Consider the following 20,046-nt stretch of genomic DNA (forward strand, 5'->3'; position numbering starts at 1 on the left):
AAGAAGGAATCAAGGAGCTGGGAATTAGAAAGTAAATGATCAAACACTTATTGATCATCTATTTTTGGCTGGGAAATGCTCTAAATTGTAAGTGGGGAGAGAAGAGGGCTACTTAGGAGGGAGGACAACTGTTATGTCCCAAACAGTAATACACCACTACATTTGTGTGAAAATCATACATACATTTTTAATAGGCAAACCAAAATCTCATCAAATTTGTAATAATGGCAAATGGGAACCGCTTTAGCAGTCTGAACTGTGAGATATTTTAAAATAAATTCCTAGTCAACGCATTGCCCTTATTAGATGCTCAGTAATGCTTTGTAAGTGGATGAACAAAAATGAAACTCAGTTATTTTCAACAGAACATACAAAAGCTGTTATAAATGCCCAGAAAGAAATTGGGGGAAAAAATAATGGAGACAATTTTTTAAAAAAATCAGTTTTCCAGAGATAGAATCCCAAAACTCTTGCTTACCTTAGGTAAAGCTACTGATTCAAAGCTATGAAGTAACCATGTTAGTTTCTAGTCTGGCAGACGCTGGGTTCAACACTATATTATACCAGAGATAAAGAACCTCTGAATTTCAAAGTCTTCGTCATCAAATGGGAACAATAATGATTCTCTCATGGGTTTGGTGGTGATAGCTGAGTGAATTTTACTTAGGCACTTCAAAGGGGGTAAATTTCTTTTTAAATAAATCATCCAGAATTAGGTAGAAAATAGAGAAAATTAATAGCCGAGAAACAGCTAATTTGCAGTTGAGGTGGCTCTGAGGCCCTCAGGGTGGGAGATTTTGCCGACTCTCCAGGGGCCCAGGATACCTCCCGACCTGGAAGAGACTACAGTCAGAACCCCACCCTTGGCTCCTCGTTCCTCAAAGTCACAAAACAGCCTGGTTCCATGCCCAGTTTGCTTTTTCTTAAAGTCGGGTTCGGGTGGCAGTGGTGGTTGAAAATGGAAGAAGAAATCTGCAGTTCACGTACAAAAACAACAAAATCATCAAGGTCAGGGTAGGTGTTAACGAAGTAACTGCAAAACCCTTTGGAATGAGGAGCTCCCAAAGGTCCAAGTCTAAAGGAAAGTCTTTCCAGTCCTCTCAGCCCGCTCCACGCTGCTCCTCTACCCCACCCCGAGACTATTTTACGAAGCTTTCCTTTCCTCCTTTTTTCTTCCAAGGAATATCTTTCAAACTTTTTTTTTTCATAGCAGAGCAAAATTCGTTGCAACAAAGGGGTGTTTTCATTGCTTTAACCCAACTTTCCTCCATTTCGTTGGGCGATAGCCCCAAATTTGATTCGCCGCGCTGACAAGAGCCGGATCTCCAAGCAGGACTCAGCTTAAGTGCAGCAAAACGCGCCAAGGTCGCTCTGAGAGGCGCCGTTTACCCGCGGTGGGGCTGAGAGTGCGGGCAGTAATCAGGAACTCGAGTGCTGCGGTCCCCGCCGCGACTGTGAGTGGACATTCCCGAGCACACAAGTACCTGCGCCGGGACGCGCGCTAGGGCGCTTTGAGACCTTCAGCTGCTTCCGCGGGAGCTATTTTTAGCGGTGTCTCTCCCTACCGCTTCACCCCCAGTCTGTTGGCCGTGGTAGCCTCCGGGCGGCCCATCCTGTCAGTCTCCCCCTCCGATGCCCGCTCTTGGTAGCTTCCACGCCGGCAGGTCCGGAAACTGAGCATGTGTGGAAGCGCTCGGCAGCCTTGGCGGCGGCGGAGGCAGAACTAGGCTGCGTCAGGCTGAGCCCATTCACCGCGCGGCTGCAGGAGCGCCGCGCTAGCGCCGCGCCGCCCAGCCCCGCCGAGAGGGGCGCACTCGCCACCGCGGGGCTCGCCACCGCTCACCGCAGCCCCCTCCTGGCGACCCACAAGTAAGTTTGTGATGCTCCTGGGCGGTGGGGCAAAGGCTTGGCGCCCGAGGGAGCCCAGGCTGGCAGCGGCGAGGCGCGATTGGCGCCCCGGAGAGCCGGATGGTTGCTGCTCCCCGTGCCCGGTGCCTCCCCGAGCCGCTTGGCCAATTTGAAAGCAGGGTGGCCACTGGGAGAATCGGGAGGTTTGGGGGGTGACAGGCAAAACTAGCGGGCAGAACTGGGGAGAAGGGGCGGACCTGGGGAGAGGGAAGGACCGCTCTCCGAAGGAGGGGACCTGACAGGCCCAGAGCGAGCTGGTGCGGGTTGGGAGGATGGGTTTAGGGCGCGGGCGCTCCACCGAGGACAGCCGCAGAGGGGAAACTGGGTCTCCCTGGTGGTAGAATGGGAGCAATGTGGGACTCAGTGTAGGGGCAGAGTAGCGGGCGAGCGCGCCCTGCGCGGAGCAGCGGGAGGGAAGATGGATGGAAAGTGGAGCGCGTGGAAAGCGGATTTGAACGAGAGCACAGGAGGCCGGTGGAAAGAACAGTGAGATACAGAGGGCGAGTGGACTCGGTAATCTGGAGAATCAGTACAAGACTTGGGCGGTATAATAGTGGAGGGAGGTAGACTTGGGTCCAGGGCTTCAACGAGAGTAAGCGAGCCACACGTTGAGAGCCGGCTGGAAAGAGGAGGATGAAATGGATGTAGAAAGTGGCCTGGAAGTGAGGGTTGGAAAATCGCTGAGGGATTTGGGTGAAGGGGAGGAGAGTAGGGATGCAGAGATGGGGATGTGGGACAGGACCTCTGAATAGTGATTTAGTAGCGGCTCTCGGAGGTCCACTTTCACCCTAGACTCCTCCTGCCTGGTTTGGCCACAGCGCGGCTCGCTGTAGGCGAGCTTGTAGGAAATTTGGACAGACCTCAGGGAGCAGAAAAGATGGTCATTTGCAGAGGGACTGCCTGACTTTCCTGAAGTGGTTCCAGGCCCCCTGGGGGTGTAATGTGGAGTCTGAATGTGTTTTGGGGAGGGAAGGGTTGGGCTGTTCCAGCGTCCTGGAATCCGTGATTTCGCCCAGGAAGTGCGGTGTTTTGGCCTGGAAGTCAGGCAGAAGTCTGCAACGTGCAACTCGCGGCGGGGCGTGTGAATGTGCGTGTGTGCGTGTGCCGGCCTCGGGTCGCGAGTGTTGCGGCAGTCTCCATGACCAGGAGATCCAGAGCACCGGCAGCACCGGGTAAGGATTAAGGGAAACACGCCTTTCTCCGTCGCTTTACTGCCTTTCCCCAGGGTCACATGCTTTGCTCGCCCAGTGATGCCGCTCTCTTACCTCTTCCCAGTCTTCCAACCCTCCACCCCAAATCTAAAGCCAGTCTTGTCTTCTCATTCCGCACCGGGGGAATGCTGCCGTTCCGGGCTGCTCCCACCAAGGACTACCTTTCTAGAAGGGAATCCTGGAAATCACGGTGGTCAAACCGGCACTACGAATCCGCGGGTCCTCCCCAAGGCGTCCCTCGGAGTGTTGGTGGTTGGCTCTGCTGCCCCTGCAGGAAACGCGGTGATGCTGCGTTCCGCGGACTGGGGGAGCGCGATGACCAGACAACCAGCAGAGCCGAGATGCCCCACAGTGACCAACCTTCAGTCGGGCTCTCCAGTAGTGGGTTCTCGGCGGGGGTGGTAGGGGGAGTTCCCTGGGCAGGGGAGGGGGGCCTCTCTGCGCTCCCTCCATGTGCCTGTGATTTAAAAAGAAGAGGACCGGATTCAGGGAGTAAGCAAGCATCTCTTCCAAAAGCTTCATGCAAAGACACCACTTTGACCAGCATATACTTAACCAACCACTAGAAGAAGGAAAGGAAGGTGCATCACAAAATACAGGGTCGGAAACTGAAGTGGGGGTGGGGGACTGGTGTCACTGTGGCCGCTGCTTCTCAGACTCCATCTGGCTTGATGTATTCTGTCATTGGTGCCACATTTTAAGAGACATTTTCCCAGATGTGGGGAAGTGAACATGAAGGTGACTCTGGAATCCTGTGGCATCTGTGAAAGGATCCAAAGAAGGGGAGCTAGAACCATACATGCTGTATGCCAGTATCTGACAGGGCTGATCTCTAGGCCATCCAAATTGCTGGGGGCAGACTCAGATGAATGGCAGTGAGAACTCTGAAAATGTGACAAGGACCTTAATGGGTTGACTTGCATAGTGGTGACTGATCCGAGGAAGTACACAGCAGAGAGGACAAGCAGCTTGGTGGTCAACACATGCCTTCTTATTCCATGTGACAGTGGATGGCCCAGTGTCTGGCATAGGAGCTATTGAAATACACTCTTTGAATTATGTCCGTTTTTCTGGACATCTATAAGATGGAAAGTTTGAATAAAATGATTTCTGTCATTTTCTCTTTCTCTTCCAATGTTTTTTTTTTTTCATTGATTATTATAGAACATGTGGTGAGGGCAAAATAAGTGATTGTTTTAGACATTAAAGCTATTTTCTCCAAAATCCAATTCAAATAAAACATAACCTCTTACATTTGCTTCTGCTTTGGTTTTTGTTTTATTATGGAAGACAGGGAGGAGAGGGGACTGGACACATTTATTGGGGTGTCAAACAGAGCCACCTAAAGATCTTGTGAGTGTGAGGGAGTAAAAACTTCATTTATAGAATACTAAATTTAATGGGAAATGAGAAAAAAAAAGCCATTCCCCCACCCCTCACTTCCTGCACTTGAAATGCAAAGGATTGTGCCCTCATGCTGGGTTCTAGTATTTAAGTGGAAGCCTACCTTGAGAGTAATTTTCCTGAAGGATTGTTCTCAAAGCTCTGGTATGCCTTAGAAAATAGTCAATGTACTCTTCTTTGCTTCTCCAAAGTAAAGGGATTTAAGAAAAAAAAAAAAAGGTGATGAAATGGCTTGATGGTGCAGAAGAATGACAGGTAAGAGATGTCGGAGTGGAAGAAGAGAAATCACTTTATTTGCCTCGGTGATGGATCCTATTGGCAGGCTTAGAACTTTAGAACAGTGATTCTCAGTGTGGGGCAATTTTGCCCCTCCAGGAGACACTGGCAATATCTGAAGACACTTGTGATTGTCGCAATTTAGAAGAGGGGGGCATTGCTGTCATCTCACTGGTAAAGACCAGGGATGCTGCTAAACATTCTTCAAAACACTGGACAACCCCAACAATAAAGAATCATCCAGCTCCAAATGTTGATTAAAAAAAGATAACAAAAAAAATACCTATAGTACTGAAGTTGAGAAACTGTCTTAGAACACGGCATGATTAAGGATGATTTTAACCACTTTTTTTTTTTTAAGATTCATTCATTTATTTCTCCTCCCTCCCTCCATTGTCTACTCTCTGCACCCATTCACTGTGTGTTCTTCTGTGTCTGCTTGTTTCTCATTGGGTGGCTCTGGTAACCGATCCTGGGACCTTATGGAACTGGAGAGAGTAATAATTCTCTTGCACCACCTCAGCTCCCTGGTTTTGCTAAGTCTCTTATTGTCTCTCCTCTGTGTCTCTTTTTGTTGCTTCGTCTTACTGCATCAGATCTTTGCATTGGCTGGCACTCTGCAGGGTGGCACTCCGCATGGGTTGGTACTCTACGTGGGCCAGCTCACCTTCACCAGAAGGCTCTGAGTATCGAACTCCGGACCTCCTATATGGTAGGTGGGAGCCCAATTGCTTGAGCCACATCTGCGTCCCGATTTTAACCACTTTTAAGGATGCTTTCAAATACATCCATTGAGAGTCTATCTTGAAAATCAAGACTAGTCAATATTAAGAGACTTTCTTTGTAAAATCAGTTTCATCTTCAAAAACACTTGTTTTAAGGAAATTAACACAGGTTTCTTCCCAGCTGAACTTTCCAACCTTTAAAAAATATCCTAAAATATATCTGGAATTTAACTTGATGACAAGACATTAAAACTCTTTTGCTGTTTGGTTTTTTCACTGTTTGATAGTTACTTTTTAAAAATAGTTTTAATTTCTTAGTTAATATAATTAAAGTTATGACTGTGTACGTTCTTTAGTGAGGGGCTGAGGAGAATCAGAGAAAAATGTTAGATTACTACTCATTAGACGCCTTAGGAAATATTCTAAAATGAAACCTTGATAATTTTAGGCATTTACACAGGAAGGTATAAATCCATATAATTTCCATGTATTTAGTTTCAGTTTTAAATTAATAGCATAGCATGTTTTGAGAAACAACAAGTCTTTCTGGTCTATAGTTCAGTATATTGGCCAGAGAGGAGACTAATAGCTTATACTCATAAATCTAATAAGGTCTGTTAACTGTTCTAATAGCAGGAATTCAAAGCACATAAAATTTGTCATTATTGCACTGAGAACTAGAGAAACTAAAGAGATTTGGTCAGGTCACTGTTCCTATTCTTTCCCTGCCCCCTCCCCTTGCCATTGTTTTGTTGGTTAGTTTATTCGTTTCAGAATCCATTCTGAAGGGATCATTATTAGGGCTGCTTACTTCCCTTCTTGTTCTAATAACCATTCCCTCCACCCTTGGCCATTGCTGTCCCCCAGGGATTTTTGCAGCAGCAGAGACTTTATACTTCTCTGGGGCATCCAGCAACCCCTCCCTTTCTCCTGTGTGTGCAAGCACAACCGGTTCTTTCCTGCTTCCAGGTGAAAGAGATTTGTGTCTCTCTTGGCAAAATGCTATTTGGAGAGCCCTTGTTTTTCACCAAGGCAACCTCGAGTTCTCTGCTTGAATCTTTGCTGCACTGCTGTGTTCAACTGTGTGTTCAATTGCGTATTCTTCCTGTTAGGAAGGCTTCCTTCTTCCCAAGGGAATAGTGAAAGAGCTGTGGAATACAGAACTTCAGACTAGACAAGGAGGGGGTGGGAGATTTGAGGTTAAAGGGGTCAGTCTTTGTCTCCCCATTTCTCTATTTGGGAAATGGTAACTGATTGGACATCTGAGCAGAAGAGATGATTTTCTTCCCTGCTTGTTGAATGAAACCGTGCCCTCTTATCCTCTGATAGCCCTAGAGGTAGAAGGCAGTGGGAGAGATGAGTATAGCAAAGCTGAAAAAAGGGATCCTTGATTGTAGAAGGTTTTTACTTTTGTTTATGGATGTTTTTTCATCTTAAGAAACAAGTAGCCCAGAAAATATCCTGAGGCTTTCAGCCTTCATTATAAATAGTGCTTCTCTTCTTTCTTGGATATTCATTATGTGGTGTTCGGAATTTGAATACTGGGGTAGGTAAGATGGTTGATACAGCCCCTTGTAATTTTGTGTTTAGGGTTATCTGTCCTTTTGAAGAAGTGAAAGAGAGGCACTATTTGTCATTGGCAGTCCAAGTATGGATGCTCACAGCAGCCTGTTTTACACAAGGGCATGCACGTTGCTGAACCTTGGTCTGGAACCATTCCGAGTAGAATAGGGATCTTAGACTTCTTAATTATGAAGCCAGATTTTAACAATTTGATTTTTTTTATTTGCCCCCGCCTTGTGGCTTGCTTGCTGTCTGCTTTCTGTGTCCATTCACTGTGTGTTTTTCTGTGTGTCTGTATTTTATTTTTATTTATTCCCCCCCTTGTGGCTTGCTTGTTTTCTTTTTTCTTTCTCTCTGTGTCCATTCACTGAATGCTCTTCTGTGTTTTTTTTTTTTAACTTGTCTCCCCTTTTTTTGGTCATTGTGTCACCTTGCTGAGTCAGGTCTCTGTGGGCGCTTGAGGGCCAGGTGGTATCCTGAGGCACTTGCGGGCCACTGGCTCTCATGCGGCATGTGCAAGCTTGCCTTCACAAGGAGGCCCTAGGACGCGAACCCAGGGCCTCCCACATGGTAGATGGGAGCCCAACTGATTGAGCCACAGCCGCTTCCCAACAATTTGATTTTAACTAGTGTTGTAACCGTGCTTGAGAATCAGTTGATTTGGAAAAGACCAACCTTCATTTAGAAGGAAAGGGGCACAGCAGATTAGGGAACGTTGTGAGCTTTGCAGTTAAATCCTGGCACTTCAATTTAGAAGTATTGTGACTTTAGATGAGGTTTTTTGTTTTGTTTTTTTTTTAACTTCACAGAGCTTCAGTTTCCTCATCTTTAAAATGGAGATAATTATGTTTTTTCTGAAGAGTTGGTTATAGGATTAGAGGAAATATTTTTTAAACCACTGGTGGTAGAGCATATATGTACTGCTGGAATTTTAATGTCTTTTTCCAGAATGGGGCAGGGCAGAGGAAGCATGTCATCAGAAGGAACCTCGGTGAGCAAAATGAGATGGAAAAGAAGCACAGGGTGGGATCCCAGGGTTGGAAGGGATTTTGGAGGAGAAGTAGTCCAATAACTGCTCTTGACTGATGAGAACATGGGGAGTCAGGATTATGAAGTGATGTGCCTGTTATCAATAGTCACTCTGCTTCATTTCTAGCTGAATTTACATTCTCAGATTCTCCATCTAAATATTTTCCACGCTTTATTTACTGGTTAAATTTATGTTACTTCTGTTTATTTAAAAATGCCTATTCAGCTCAAGAAACTGTCTTTTCAGTTGTTATATTCCAGGTCTTCCATAGACAGAAAGGTCACTGATGAGTCTCTAATTCAGTTTTTGCAGTAGTTCAACTAAGGTTCTCACCTGAAGGATCAAGCGCCCACCAGAAAGAATATAAGTCGGACTTTAGGTAAAGATTTTCCTATTTGGTTTAAAAGCAAAAAGTAGAAGCAAAAACTGGTACTATGAATAATGCCCTTTAGGTGATATTCATTGATTATCAGCAAGCTTAAGATTGGTTGCTGTTATTAAATTAATAGCTTTAAAAAATCGATTCAGTGCTGTTGACATTGTGATTTCTTGAAGAGTTTCAGATTCAATAAAAGTATAAAAACCTACTCTGTTAGAGGTCTTTTGCTAGTTGCAAAGTATTTGATGTATGTTGTCTTATTTGCAATTTATTGCAACTGATTTATAGCAAGTTGAAATAATGAAAAACTTAAATCAGAAGACAGGACTGATGGCATCTTTGAAATAGCATTCCCTTTAGAATCAGACAAACTTGAATTTAAATCCCCATTCTTTAGTTACTAGCTATGAAATTTGGGCAAATTACTTTCCAGCTTCTGTCTTTTGAGAATCATATTTGCCAAATTAGTATTTTTGTTTAGAGGTTCCTCAAAAGTTAAACATAGACTTACCATTTCACCTGGCAATTTCACTTGTAGGTATATACCCCAAATATTTGAAAACAGGGACACAAACAGATATTTTTATACCACTGTTGATAGCAGCATTATTCACAGTAGTCAAAAGGTATATCCCAAATGTTCATTAACAGATGAATGGATAAACCAAGTATGGTATATACACATACAGCAGAATGTTATTCACCCATGAAAAGGAATGAAATTATGCTATGTGCTATAACATGGATGAACCTTGAAGACATACTAATTAAAACACGTCAAATACAAAAGGATAAATATTGTATGATTTCACTTATATAAAATATCTTTAATAAGCAAATACATATAGAATGAAAGTGGATTATATGCTACCAGGGGCTGGGGGGGAGGTGGGGTAGGGTGTTGCAATGGAGAGTTATTGCTTAATGGGCAAGTTTCAGTTTGAGGTGATAAAAATATTTTGGCAATAAGTGGCAGTGATAGTAACACAATATTGTGAATATAATTAATACACAATATTGTGAATGTAACTAATATATTTGAAAGTGGGAAATTTTGCAATGTATATATGTTAACACAATTCTTTTTTTTTAAAGTAGTATTTTTGTGATTTTTAAGTGAGATAAGAAATTAAAGTGTATTTGTATACTTCTGAATCCACCACATTTCACCTACCCTCTCAAAAAGTGATCATCTATGCTTGAATAACTTCAGATTATTTGACTGTCCTAAAAAGACAGAAAACCTGATCTCAACTGCCTTAAGAAACTTCTTGTGTTACTGAGTAGAAGAGGAGACTGTCTGCCTCCAGGTATGACTTAATTAAAGGCTCAAATCATTTAGCCAATTCTTTGATTTCAAGTTGCCATTTCTCAGCTCCACCTCCTAAATGTTGACTCTGTTCTTGATAGGCTCTGTCCCATGGGATCTAAGATGGCTGCTAACAGCTTGCAGGGCTTCAGTCTTGCAAAAAGAGTGTCTTCCCATAGTACTTTCAAAGGAGAGAGGAACTTGCTTTTCCCAGAAATCCCAGCAAATGTCCCCTCACATCTCCTTAAATCTGAACAGGTAAAGAGCCCATTCTTCCACTGGGCACAGTGGCCAGGAGGATGGACTATACCGGTTGAGGAGGTCTCTTTTCCTATAGGAATATGGGGGATTGTTTTTGGGAGAAGGGGGATTGTATGCTGAGCAGGTTACCATTAGGAAGCACTACAACATTTGTATTATTGTTTGGCCCCAAAAAGTCATGGTATTATTTCATCTGGATCATGGTTAATATATATAGAATTATTCCTGCTCCATTACCAAATGTATCTTTCTAGTGATTGATTTTAAGTGTTTTGATTACTATGGTTAATCAAAACCAATGCAGGTTAATCTCTCCTCCTTTATTATATACATCATTGGAACTGGCTGTTGTAGACACTAGAATTCATGTTTAGCTACAAATAAATATTTGTTAAAGGATTAATTAATACATTTTCTTACATTAGGTACTAGTTTGTAGGACTACTGTTTTCTGGAAAACATCAAGAGAAACTATCATTATGCCAATTATTATTATTTAATGTCAAATGATTTAGCCCTTGGATCATGGGTGACCTTGCTGATCTCTGGTCCTATATCCATGGACCAAATTGTCATGGGCAGTAGGGCCACTAAACTTTATGCAACAAATAATTCCTAGTATCTACAAACTGCTCCCCACAAGCATCTAACAAAGTATTCCAGAAAGGTTAATTTGTTAAATGTTTATATATTTTTTAAAAGTCTACAATACTTATTGGGCTCTTCTCACAGAAAGTTCTTTAAGTACAGTGGTCATACATTTTGAATTAATAATATCTTAAGGACAACTCCAAGTCCCAAAAATGCCCCCACATCACATCTCTTCTTCCCTCTCCTAAATGATATTGCAGGGACAGATGCTGCACATTATATATCCTGCCCTAACCCACTGAATCTACTGGGCGAGAGTGTAAACTACAATGTAAACTATTATCCATGTGGTGCAGCAGTGCTCCAAAATGTATTCACCAAATGCAGTGAGTGTGCCACAATGATGAAAGAGGTTGTTGATGTGGGAGGAGTGGGGTGAAGGGTGGTGGTGGGTATAGGGGAACCTCTTATATTTTGTTAATGTAACATTTAAAAAAAAATAAAGACATTGTATAAAAGAAAAAATATATTAAAGACTAAAGACACTCTTCTATTTTTAACTATTTGCATAGATTACAGGGACAGAATGTCACAAGCACACATCACACATTTAGGAAAAGAATGTTAACAGTTATAAGAAATGACTGAGTAAAAAATATTTTTTTCTGTGTTCATTCATCTTAATTATTTAGTAATATAAATAAATATTAGTGTCATTGTAAAATGTTTCAAAGTGGAAAAATCATGTCACATACCCATGAATTTTAAAGGCTAGAGTATGGGCAACTGTAAAATATAATCTACTTACAATGAGTAAGGGAAGAATGTCATTGAAGCAGTTGGTTTTCCTAAAGTTAATTTCCAATGTGGGGGAAAAGATAGTCTAGGACAAAGAAGTTAAAAAAGTGGAATGTTAGAAATCAGCGATGAATTTATTACCTGTTAAATCTATTTAGAATATAAATTTTAAGAATTCCAGGGAATTTGAAAGCTGCCTTTATACAACTAAAATATTATTGAAGTAAGATTTTTGTCTCTACAGGCATATTTTAAAATTTCAGATCAGCAATCACATTGATGAATGTGTAGTAGCAAAGGCACACAGCCATGTGAATGATGAAGATACAGTTTATAATTATCTGAAATATGAAATATAACAAGAAGAAAAAATATTCTGGCACTATGGAAAATTGCAATAATTTTTAGAAAAATCTGTAGAGAAATCATTCTAATATATCCTTATAGATAGAGCTGCTGATTCTATTACATAGTAGGAGTTTGTGTTTTGGCACCCCACACACATAATGTTTGTCATTAAATATTGTGGGGAAATATTTTTTTGGTATTGTAGTTCATGAAATATTTTTGCTTCTTAATGGAAGTGAGAATAACAAGGTTGTTAGTAGTTAAGCTGGTAACAGTGCATTAACTTTTTTTAAGTTTCCTTTCAGTGTCCTCTTCTTGAACTGAAGGCTTAGACTTGCAAAAACCATAATAAATTAATGATAGGTAGTAGTACAGAGAAAATGTTTGAGCTGATCATTGAGATTATTTTTCTGGGAAGAAATGGTGTGAAGCTGAAATTTCATTTGCACTTCCTAAGAATGGTGAGTAAAAATAAGAGAAACAATTACACGCACAAAAAAAACAAAGTGCAAAGATTCAAAGTTGTAATTTATAAGTTTCTTATTTTAGTTAACCTCTGGTTCAATTAAAGCAAAAAGGAATTCATTGGATGGCTATGGAGGAGCTCATGGAATTGAAGGAAATCTGAAGAACAATTTTTGGTTAATCTAAGCAAAAGGGAATTCATTGGATGGTTATGGAGCTCCAGTGGAATTGAAGGAAATCTGAAGAAGAAGTCTTTGGAAAAGGAAGACATCTAGGACAACTACTGGGCTCAAAGTCGCAGGATATAGCAGACAAGTTATCCAAGGCACCACTGCTGGGATGAATCAGCCGTAGCTGTTTTCCATCACTCTGTCACTGTGCTCAAGACTCAGAATTGTGATAGAAGAGGATGAGGGAGAAGAAAAGATAGGTAAGGTAGATAGGGAAGAAGGAGTTAAGAGTTCAAATGAGAGGGGGTTAAAGTTAGAATTTGGGGAAGTGCAGGGTATCTTGATTGGCGGTCCCACCAATATCGGGTTTAGAGTAGACTCAGGAGTTACCCTCAGGCATAAACTGTTGAATAGTTTGAAGGAGAATAGATGATGCTGGGCAGTCATGTTCAACTGATGTCCACCACATGAATTCAGAATGGAAAAATACCTCTGTGATGATGAATTACAAGAGAGAGAGAAAAAAAAACAGTGTCTATATGGAAGACAAAAGTATGATGTAGATAAAATAAGCAACAATGCATATAGTTAGGTCTAAAGCAAAAGAAGGGGTAATATCCTATTTTTCTCTGTTCTATAAAACTATTTTGGAAATACCATGCCTGGTTTTAGGTGTTGCTTTTCAGATACTCCTGCACCAACTGGAGAATTGCTGGGAAAGCAATTTCTCGTTTAAGAAAGGTAACTTGGCAAGGAGAAGTTTGAGATATATTAAGATAAATGTCTAAAGGAATAACGAGGTACTCTTTATTGCTCATTTTGACAAAACTAGTATGTGTGACTGGACATTTCAGGGAGGAAGATTTTCTCTGTGTAAGCAAGAACATTCTTATTTTAGTGTGGTTCAAGAGAGCAGGGAGCTAACTTGGGAGTGACAGAGGGCTCCACTCTGGAAGCATTCAAGCAGAAGCTGGATAGCTATTTGTGATGGGTAAAGTAGAAGGGATTTCCAATATGAAAGGAATTTAGATTAGATAATTGCCCAAGATCCCTTCATGGTCAAGTGTCTCTGCTACTATGAATACACAGGAAACCCCACACACATTTACTGAGCATCCAACACAGTATTATGTGCTGGGGGAAAGAGAAGGTAAAACAGGGGACATAGTCTCTAGCTATTACATAGAGAAATATTTCAGAGGTGTATGTGGTGGTGATAAAAGAACAATCCAGAATCCAACACATTATCTGGCACAAATCACACGATGAATAACTATTTTTTGAATTAATTTGTTTTTGAATCAGAGTCCCCTTTACAAATATATGTTTTAAACTGTTTACCTGGAGCACTTACCTGATCATTATCAGCCTTGCCATATTCACTCACCCTGTTTCTTCATAGTCTTCTGGTTAATTGGAGTTACCTTGTTTATATGTCACCCTCCCTTTGTTTCTCTTTTACCATCTTGGAAATGGGGGTGGAGGGTAGGAAGTAATTTTTCTCCTTAATCTCTTTTCTCCTTTAGACTGCCTTAGCCTCGAACCCCTGAAGTTAAGGTATTAATGTTAACATTAATTTGGCTAAAACACTGTTTCCCAAAGTGTGGGACACTGCAACCGGTGTGATGCATGGTGACTTTGTATTGCATGTATTGCATTGAATTCAAAGAATTTTGAATCTTTTCCCTTTCAATATTTATATGAAGTCAAGGAGAAAGTTTCATTTTGGTGCTAGTTTTTAGTGCCTCTACAATACATGCATAGAATCTCTCATTTTAAGAAAGAGCAATCCTCAGATGCCAAGACTTTGGAAGTCAGTAACACTGTATTTGTTTTCATTATATTCATTTAAAATTTTATCTTCTATTTGTGCTAAGTGCTCATTTTTATATAAAATACTGACACAAAACTTTAAAAAGCCATGCAGTTAAAATTTTAAATGGTATGATACTGAAAAATATCAAGAATTCAATACGAAAAGGATTGAGATTTGAAATTTCTATGTCTAGTTTCCTCTGACAATTCATTTGTCTAAACTTTTTTCCTTACTATTGTTGGCACTATTTTGCATTGTACACAGCTGGAAGCAGCTACTTTGTGTTAGAGTTTTTCTTTCCTCTATTGGTTCAGAGGTTATCTTTTGTCCCATAAAGTGAAATTATGTGTATCTATGTGTATATGTACACATATACACACACATACCACACAGCTTTGATTTGCATAGGCTATGTGCATTTCTGAACTACCCTTTAAAATCAATTCAAGTTTGTTTTCGTGGCTTCCAAAGAAGATACTTAGATTGTTAGAGTAAATGCCAAATTAAACTATGTAATTCTCCACTGTTTACCCCTGCTTGTGATAGGGCACAGACTTCAAAGGAGCAAGGAGATTTTTCAATTTTATCATGTCATTAATTTTATCATCTCTGGAAATCAGTTATTATAATTTAGATCACTGTAGGTACTAAAAGGGTTAAACAGGCAAACACAAGTCTTACACATATGCATATTTAAAAAGTCAAATAGTTCTAGAAGTCATATAATGTAGCATCACAGTTTCCTGCTCCACTCCTCACCATATCCAATTCCCATTCACAGGAAAAAATCACTTTTAACTCTTTTAGCTGTTTCTTCTAGTATTTAACTCAGTATTCCTAAATACATGCTTAGAGTTCTAGATCTTGATATTTATGTTTGATAGTACCTGTTGGCCTCTAGATTGGAATATATGGAAGGTGAGGATTTATATCTCTTTTACTCACATTCACATACTTTTTCCTTCCCCATCTTCTCATTCTTTCCCACTTTGAATCCCAATATTTTTATAAAGTAAAATTCAGAAATTCCCTTTCCACTTAAGATGTAGAAAGAAATCACTTCCATCCTTATATTGAGAAAAGGTTGGATAATATTCAAAATCATAAGTTTCTTGAGCCTATCACATAGTTGAAGTCACAGGACAAGCAAAGGAACTGAGATCCAAGTAAAGACAAGCCTTTCCAAGGAGAGATGGGACACAAACTCTTTCCTCTTTGGCTGAACCTAGAAAGAAAAGATAAGCTATCATAAAAATGAGTAAGAAGAAAGCAGCTAAAATTTTAAGCAAATTCTTGAAGGCCAAATGACGGCTTGCAGGACAGTTGAGAATAACTGGTAGTCCCAGATATAAGGGGATTATACAGTCCCTCTCAGGCTCTTTCCCATGTGTCTGTTCAGTGTTCACCAGAAAGTTAGGGGGTAGAGTAATTGGTGGCACAAGTGTGCAGGTGGTAAAAGTCACAGACACAAAATCCTACCCACAGACTTCTCTCACATAAAACAAAAGCCTTAAGCCCCATGGGGAGAGGGAGGTACTCTATTGGGCCTAGCATTCTGGACCAATGCAAAGTGGAGTTCTGCATCAGAGCATACAGAGCATATTTTGGTTACCATGGGAGCAGGAGGGACAGGACTCAAGCTCCTCGGGCTGAAGACTGAAGTTGAACCCAGGGAACCAAGAGCCCCATCTCGTCCCTACCACAAGCCTCACCCCAAGTAGCCAGCAACAGAATTCTCCTGCTGGGAGAGGGGCAAAAGAGTGAAAGAGACCATTTCTGTGGCATATACAGGGACTCCTGCAAGCTGAGGGTGGAGTAGAAACACTGAGACAAAACTCTCCAGCATCCTGCACTAAGCACAATGTTAAAACAGCCCACCACTGGCAGAATACTGAAGTTGATTATGTCAGAAACAAAACTTAAACCTAACTCAACTACTGACTAGATTAACCCTACTTTTCTCCTACTCCCCTTCAAAATGGCATGATGGAAGGAAAGGAGTGCCCAATTTCGAGTGTAAGTACTATTACCTCAGTCTACCCTTCCTCTACACATATCTGGAATTTAATACATATGTTTCTAGACCCCAAAAAACAAGCAAAGCAAAAGTGCGAAGAGATAAAGCAATCAACAGATCCAGACACAAGGAAGATCCAGATGTTGCAACTATCAGACAAGAACTTGAAAATAATAAAGGATTTAGTGAAAATGATGGGCAATATTTCTGTGTATGTGGAGAATTTCAGCACAGAAAATGAAACTAATACAAATAGTCAAGTGGAAATGCTATATACAAAAATCACAGCTTCAGAAATTAAGAATTCTTTTGATGGGCTCTTCTATGGACTTAGCAGAGCCGGTGACAGATTCAGGGGATTTAAAGATAGGTCAATAAAAATTAAGCTAAAACAGAGATAAAAGAGTAACAAAGTAGCAAAAACAAGAGCCCAAAAGAGCATCCAAGAGTTTTGGATCAATAGCAGACAGTTTAACATGAATGCATTTGAAGGCCTAAAAGAGAGAGTGAACAGGTGAAATGAAATATTTAAAGGGAACTAGCTAAAATTTTCCAAATTAATGCAAGACAACAAACCATAGATCCAGCAAGCTCAGAGAACTCCAAGCAGTATGAATTTAAAAAACAAACTAAGCCAAATGGAACCAAAACAGAAAGAGAAAATACCTAGACACATTAGAGTCAAAATTGCTGAAAAAGAAAAAAAAAATTCTTGAAGGCAACCAGAGGAAGAAAAACACACCTGGATTTCATATTAGGTATGATATCACCCAGGAGAAAAAAGAACAACACCTTAAAAGTACTGACAGGGAAAAAATAAAAATGAACAACTGTCAGCCTATAATTTTATGCCATGTGCATATAGCTTTCAAAAATGAATGTGAAATAAAGACCTGTTCATACCAAGATGTGAGAATTTGTAGCCAACACATCTACACTACCAGAAATATTAAAGAAATGATTTTTAGGAAGAAGGCATGTGATATTAGATGATAAAGTTGATCTATACAAAGAGATAGCATCAGAAACGGTTAAAAAAATAAAAATAGAAATATTAGATATTTTAGAAATATTAGATATATAATATATATAAAAAAATAAAAATAGAAATATTAGATATATAAATATGCTTATACACATATTATTTTTAATTGCTTTAAAATAGAATAGTCTAAAGCAAAAAGAGTTACAGTATTTTATGGCAAGTATTAAAATGTATGAAACAGTTCTAGCAGGACAGGAAGGAGGAAATGGAAGCATATTGTTATAAGGCTTTTCTACCATATATGAAGTGGGATTATTATTTGAAGTCGAACTATAATAAGTTAAAGATATATATATATATATTAAAACCTAGGGCAACCACTCTAAAAAGCTTTATAGCAAATAATCTGATAGTGGAAATAAAAATGGAATCATTACAAATACTCATTCCCAAAGAAAAAGGTAAAAAGAGAAGAAAAGAAACAAATAAGATGGGAAAATAGAAAACTAATAGCAAGATGGTGGATTTATATCCAGACATATCAATAATCACATGAATATATAAATTGTCTAATACTTTAATTAAAAGTCAGATGTTGTCATATTCTGTGCAAAGCAGGAGCTCGCTATATGCTGCTGAAAAGAAACTCACTTTAAATATAAAGATACAGATAGGTTAAAAGTTTTAAGGATGGAAACAGTTATACCATCATCTCCTGATCTAGAGAAAGCTGGAATTGCTCTATTAATATCACATAAAGTAAACTTCAGAACAAAGATGATTAATAGTGAAAAAGAGAGACATTAAATAATGATTAAGGGGATCAATTCACTAAGAAGCCATAACAAATCAAAAATACATAGCAAATCAAAATTTGTTCTCTGACCACAAGGAGCTTAAAGAGAACATTAACAGAAAGTCTGGAAATAATATCTGAAAACTCCCCAAATATTTGGTAATTAAACATAAATCTGAATAACCCATGGGTCAAAGAGGAAGTTTGAAAGGAAATGAGAAGATATTTTGAATTGAATGAGAATTAAAGCAGTGTTTAGAGGGAAATTTACAGCATTAAATGCTTAGTAGAAAGGAGGAAAGTTCTCACATCAGTAATCTAAGCTTCTACCTTAAGAAACTAGATGAAATAGAGCAAATATTAAAGAAAGAAAAATCATCAATACTATATAAATACTTCCTTAAAATCAAAGAGAAAGAAACACTCCCCAACTCATTTGATGATCATCTATTCAGAAAATACCAAAATACCAAAAAACCTACAAAACAAGCTTTTAGAATTAACTAATGAATTTAAGGTCACAAGATGCATGGTTAGAATACAAAAATCAACTTTATTCCTGTATACTAGCAATAATAATTAGGTATTAAAGTTAAGTAGCATTTACAATAGCCAAAAAATATGAAATATGTAAGAATGAATTCAACAAAATAATTTGTATGCTGGAAACTTTAAAACATTGATGAGAGAAATTAAAGATGACCTAAATGAGTAGAGAGAGATATATTGAGAAGAACCAATACATGTATTTTTTCAGGTCCTCACAAGATTTATTATTATTTTTTGTCTTTTCTTTTTTTAGCTATGTTTTTAAAGAAGTTTTAGATTATAGAAAAGGTATATCGAAAATATAGGGGATTCCCATATACCCCACTTTCTCCCCCTCTTACATTTTCCTCTATTACTAACATTAGTGTGGTACATTTGTTACAGTTGATGAACAAATATTGAAACATTGCTACTAACCATGGTCTATAGCTTACATTATGGTTTACGCTTTGCACAGTACAATTTTATAGGTTTTGACAAATGTATAAAGGCCTGTATCTGCCATTGCAATATCATGAAGCACAATTCCAGTGCTCTAAAAATACCCTATGTTCTACTTATTCTTCTCTCTGCCTCCCCTCAGAACCTCTGGTTACCACTATCTTTATATCAGTGTTACAAGGTTACAAGTTCTTTTGTTACTACAATAATAATATTTTTAAGATTCAATTATTCCGAAATTTATCTGTAAATCAGTATAATTGCAATAAAAATCTCACCAAGCTTTCTTTGAAGAAATTGACAAATATTCAAATATATATATATATGGAAATGTTAAGGACCTAGAATAGCCAAAACAATTGTGACAAAAAGAATAAAGTTGGAGGACTCACATTACCTTAAGGTGTATTATAAAGTTAACAGTAATCATGTCAGTGTATTATGAAGTGTAAGGATAGATATATAGACCAATGGACTAAATAGAGCCTAGAAATAGATACACATATATGGTCAGTTGATTTTCAAAAAAGGTAAAATGTTAGTCTTTTCATCAAATGGTGTTGGGATACTTGTACTTCTTTATATATATAAAGTTTACATTATAAAAGAACTCTAACATTTTCTTCATTCTTAAAAAAAAAGCTGTTAAATTGTCCAGACATTTACAACCAAAATAGAATACTATGCTAATAAATCAACAATAGAGATAAAAATAGGTTATGTAAAAATTCCCTAGGTTATACACAAAAATCATGAATTATAATAGAACAAATTGATAAATTGGATTTAATAAAAATTAAAAACTTGTTAGTTCAAAGGCTCTCCAAAGAAAAAAACACAATCCACAGAATGAGTAGAAATATCTACAGAGCACATGTTTGATAAAGGAACATAAAGAACTCTTAAAACTCAATAATGAGACAAACAACTCAATAAAAATGGATAAAATACTAGAACAACTACTTTACCAAAGAGACAATAGTGTTGACAAATAATACCTGAAA

At 39.1% G+C, this 20,046-nt stretch overlaps 1 protein-coding gene across 10 annotated transcripts in view; it reads left to right on the forward strand.

Moving 5' to 3' along the window:
* The first annotated feature begins 1,130 nt into the window (after positions 1–1,130).
* Positions 1,131–20,046, forward strand: part of OXR1 (oxidation resistance 1) — a 531,828-nt gene continuing 512,912 nt past the window's right edge. Inside the window, exon 1 of one of the 10 annotated variants that reach the window (XM_071207984.1) lies at positions 1,131–1,869. The gene's annotated coding sequence lies outside the window, so the exon portion shown is untranslated. Of the gene's footprint in view, positions 1,870–1,895; positions 3,081–20,046 lie in introns of those variants that run through there. The other 9 variants (XM_071207987.1, XM_071207997.1, XM_058275906.2 and 6 more) reach the window with 9 other exon arrangements.

This window comes from Dasypus novemcinctus, chromosome 14 (genome assembly GCF_030445035.2).
Source record: "Dasypus novemcinctus isolate mDasNov1 chromosome 14, mDasNov1.1.hap2, whole genome shotgun sequence".
Taxonomy (NCBI): domain Eukaryota; kingdom Metazoa; phylum Chordata; class Mammalia; order Cingulata; family Dasypodidae; genus Dasypus; species Dasypus novemcinctus.